Raw genomic sequence first — 4,854 nt, 5'->3', positions numbered from 1 at the left:
TTTTCTTACTCCATTTTATGTCAAAGTCTTGTAGTGGCAGCTGCTGGGACCTCAGTTCCTATTGATGTAGACATGCCCCCCTTCCCCAGAACTAAACGTCCCAAGAGCCCTAACTACACAGATTGTGTGGGCAGGCTATTGGGAGTCAAGGCAGTAGCATTGTTTTGCTGGGAAATTAATCAACGTATGCACATGTAGAGGGACAGAAAGGGGCGGGGGGTTCTGAAGTCCAACAGATGGGGATGACAACACTGGTTGAGATTTCAGTGCGCACAGGTAGCATTGTCAGATCAAACAGGAAGTTAGAAGTTGCCAGATCAACAAGTATATTCTATCTGCATTATTTTTGGATAAGTGATAAACATCTGCAGTTATTGCAGGGATGTACCGCGTATATATTTTTACTTTGCCCTGACGTACACTTTAATGTGCTTGACCTTGTTGAGCACGCAGAGGCCTTGCCTACACAGGCTGCGGCTTGGATAGGAGCAGTGGGTGCAGCAAGCTTTCAGCAGCATTCTTGAAGCCTTTAAAGCACCCTTCAGCCTCCGTTGTGGGATGTAAAATTCAGATTCCAATGGGAGATCTTTTGCTAGTATGCTTTATTGAGCTTTCCTTGGGTTTTAGGCAGTACCAACGTGTACTAAAACCTTCCGAGACCTGCTGTTTTCATCTTTAAAGTGACAGCCCACACAACCAAAGCTGAAGGGTGCATTATGCCTTCAAGAACATTCCTTGGAACACCTCACTTGTTTGATGTACTCATTGATTCAAGGGTAGTAGACATAAACATGCATCCGCTGCACAGATTTGTTAACTGCAGCAAATGAAGCCAAACTGTAACTATATTGCACATTATCAGACCCCATAAACTGTCACTGCACCTCTCTGGCTAGTATTGTAGGACAGCTAATAGTATTTGTTACCCATCTTGGCCCATTATTACCTATGCAAGCTTTTGAAGCGTTGCTTGTGTCACTTGGGAAATGTTACAGCTTTGCTTGTCTGCCTGCGGGGACCTGTAGACCCAATAGTGCACAACTGCAAACGGAAAACAGTTGGCCGCGGAATGCTCGCATAGATAAAGCATTCCGTGTGTCTACACTTCCTCAAGGCAAGAAGCAAAGATTTAACATAGGCCATCTGTGGCACAAACACATCAAGAGCCTGCACAGGTATAAGGGGGAAAAGTAGGTAGGAAATGCTGCTGGCTAAGTTGATCATTTTTGCTTTGCCAATTTAGACCAGTTACACCACCAGCTAAAGGAGCTCTGGGGAGGGGGCGGGGGTGGGTTCTAGTGGTCATGATATAAAAATTACTGTTCAATCGTTTCCACCCAAAGTAATCTGGTGCTGGAGGTGTCTTTGCTCCATAGGTATAAAACATTCTAGCGACCCAAACATTTTTAGGTTGTCTGATCATGCCCGCATGTCCAATCAGTGTTTCTGGCCAGCTTTACCGTAATGCATCCTAAATGTGTCCCTATGCTATTTCTGGTCTCTGTTCACACCAGTGCAGTCCGGACCAGACCAGACCAGAAAAATACTGCTCTGTCTCATCTTGTCTGGTCTGGAATGCACTGGAACTGCAGGCAGGTTCACACCATTTCCCGGACCAGATCTGATCCGGAAAATGGTTTGAACCTGCCCTCAGGGCTCCTTCCTGCCAGCTGCAATGGGGCTTGTTGGGCAGTGTTGCTCAGCAGAAGAACATGGTGATTTGCCTTCTTGTGTGTGACTTCAGTTTATCCCAACAACGCATTGCATTGGTATGTGCTGAAAAATAATTGAACATGTCGCCATTTTTTCAGCAGCGCAGTCCAACATGCTGTAACGCATCACCACGTGCTGCAGTGCATAGAATTACATAGACATTTATTAAAAAGGAGGGCACGAGCAGTGGAATGCCTTATAACAAGGCATTGCAGTGCACATTCAAATCACACACATGAGCGAGAGGTATGAACAAGTCCTTAAAAGTAAATATTGCCCAAGAATCCCCTAAATGAGAGATTGTTCACCTCAGGCCCAAGGTAGCTTCTTCCAGTCATTGAGCTGACAGTTGAATGCATTTTAGACTTCTGGGCATGGCCTTGACCAATTGTAAATGATACCCCTACTCTTGGGTAATCTATGGACAGTCGCATGCCTATGACTGCAAGCAGAGCAACCGATTGGATATCTCCACCACCAGTCCAGTTGCAATGTCCATCTACAATCTATGACCCACTTGAGAGTTTGGCAGTATGTTCATGTTTCAGTAGCATTAGTGTATGTTTTACATGGTAGCGATGAGTCCCTCTGCTGTGTGCTGCAAGCACATTGACCTCCGTATGGGGGGCAGCATCTGCTTTTGTATTGCCTACTAAAATGCAAGGGGAGGCACATCGGTGACGTCTGCTTTGGTTAACATCTGGGGAAGTACACGGTAGCGATGAATCCCTCTCTGCTGTGTACTGCGAGCCCACTGACTTCTGTATGGGAACGGTGGCTGCTCTTGCCTACTACATTGCAAGGTGAGGCATTGGTGATGTCTGCCTTGATTACAGCCGGCTGCTTACAGGTGTTGCAGAATGTTCACTGAACGCACCTCACCCAATGGCCATGCAGCTCATACATGCGTGATATAACATGAACCTGCTACCAATTTCCCGCCGAGGCTGCATTTGGTGAGTGTGGCCTTTTCACATTTCAATGTTTGGAGGACTATCTGCTGTTGCACAATCATGCCGCCATTAGCCATACAGGTGCAGTGACAATATCCCAGCTCAGTGTGTCTGTCCTTCTTATATTTGGGTTCAGAAATATGATATTGAAATATTTTCTAATTCCTCAGCAGCACTTTTTGTGAGCCAACCCACTCAACCTTTTCCCTTCAAATGGGAGATTTCAGGCTTCAGTTAAAATGACCCTGTCGCTAGACAAAAAAAAGCAGAACTACTTGCAGGATATTCGTAACACTTACCAGAGGGCGTCAAGTGGTGAGCTGCTGCCAGCGCTCATAATCTACATTTCAAGGAGTGTCCAATGACACTTCCTCCACTGCACGCTGTGGTTCCACCCGTTGCCTGCTATGTTAGTATTGAGGCCTGGCAGGTGGAACCATAGCGCTCAGTAGGGGAGCAGGGCATTCAACACACCCGGATGTGTCTGATTCCAGTGGTGACGGATTGGCAAAAAAAGACAAGATCGGAGACGCAGTCTGCCAGACTGGGAAGTGTTACTAAAACTTTTTGCAGGCTGCTTGTGATTTTTAAATATTTTTTTTTCGTTTACCAACAGGGTCACATTAAATCACTTACGGTCTTGTATGTCTCTGAGACTTCAACCCGGCCCATTTCCGGAGACTCCGTGAAAGGACTTACCGGTGTAGAGTCCTTGAGTGACCCAAAAGGAGCCTCATTGATTAATTTAATCCACACCCATCGAAATCTGAATTGGCAAATTAAAAAGTAAATTCCGTTACACCTCCTTACCCACAATCCCTCCCGGTTCCCGTCACAGTCCACTTTTCTCTCTCTGCTTTACTACACGGATTGGTTACAGGATGTCTGTGCATTGTAAAGAAACAGCATGAAAAACAAAAAAAAAAAGGTACCTATTACCTGTGTTCAGATTGTACAATCTAGTCCGGACTTGCTGTGTATATTGTAACGTTAAATGATAAAAGTCGCCCTTTGTATTATATTCATGCAGTCTTATGTATGATAAACAGTTGAAATAATTTCTCAGAACTTTTTTTTTTTCTAATTTATGAAAATCGAATCCTTTGGAATTTTTTTCTATGCAGTTTTTTCTTTCTTTTTTTTTTTTCTTTAAGGTTGTATTCATAGTCAATCTTAAAACAGTCAAACTGGCACAAATGCCAAATAATGTATACTTAATTTTCACTGATGGTGAAGATGAATTGGAACTGATATTTCGTTGTACACTAAAAAAATTATTTTCTTTTTAACTTTATTTTTTTTGTGCTCTATCAGTTTTAATTACTCACAAATGCCTTTAACTTCAGTTGCTCAGTGAATGCCTGGATAGGTTCTGGTTGGTAATATTACTGTTAAAGGGGAACTCCTATCAATGAGTTTTTTTGGGCAGTTAATAATGACCATGACCTAGCTATGAACTCATTTTTCTGTGCAGTCAGTGTTTGGTCCTATCGGTACCCTCCAAGAGATTTTTTTTTTTTTTCCTAAAGAGCAAGACATGTTTTCTTCTACAGTGGCACCCCACCTACCTGATACATGCCCGAACTCTGTTCTACCCAAGCACCTAAAGTACAGATTTATCAGGACTTCACGCAAAGCACAGCACCGTTTTTTTTGTTTGTTTTTTTTAAACTTGCTTGGACGTAGATACAACTACCCAATCGACTTTAAATTTTAAGAATGAAAGCATTAAATTAATGAAAATATATATTATTAAGACATTTTATGACGTCGCCTGCAAACATCAGGCTGCTTTTTAAATGAATAGGATAAGTGATAATCCACAGTTTTTATGACCCCCGCCCCCCTTCATTTACTGGCATAGCTCCTGGGTCTTACCTGCTGTTGGAGCTTTAATTTTTTCAGACATTGCTGATGTCGTGGCCCGGTCATAAAATGATTCCGTAGATTCAGAATTGTAAATGCCATGGCCTGCAAACCGCAGGAGGACTGGCATCCGGTTGTTGTTTACAGAGGCATTGTGGGTGTTGAGGATCTATCCATTTTAATACAGGAGCGGGTCCCAGGTTTAAGTATTTTTTTCCCCTTGGGCAGTCCTCTTAATTTTAAGAGGATTTTGGTGGAAAATGGAGGAGCCATTTATGCCTACCCCCTACCTTCTTTTACCAACCAGTCTAGGTGCACCCCC

This window comes from Nanorana parkeri, unplaced genomic scaffold (assembly GCF_000935625.1).
Source record: "Nanorana parkeri isolate BGI_ZX_2015 unplaced genomic scaffold, ASM93562v1 scaffold186, whole genome shotgun sequence".
In the NCBI taxonomy this organism is placed as follows: domain Eukaryota; kingdom Metazoa; phylum Chordata; class Amphibia; order Anura; family Dicroglossidae; genus Nanorana; species Nanorana parkeri.
Note: the sequence above shows the minus strand (reverse complement) of the source record.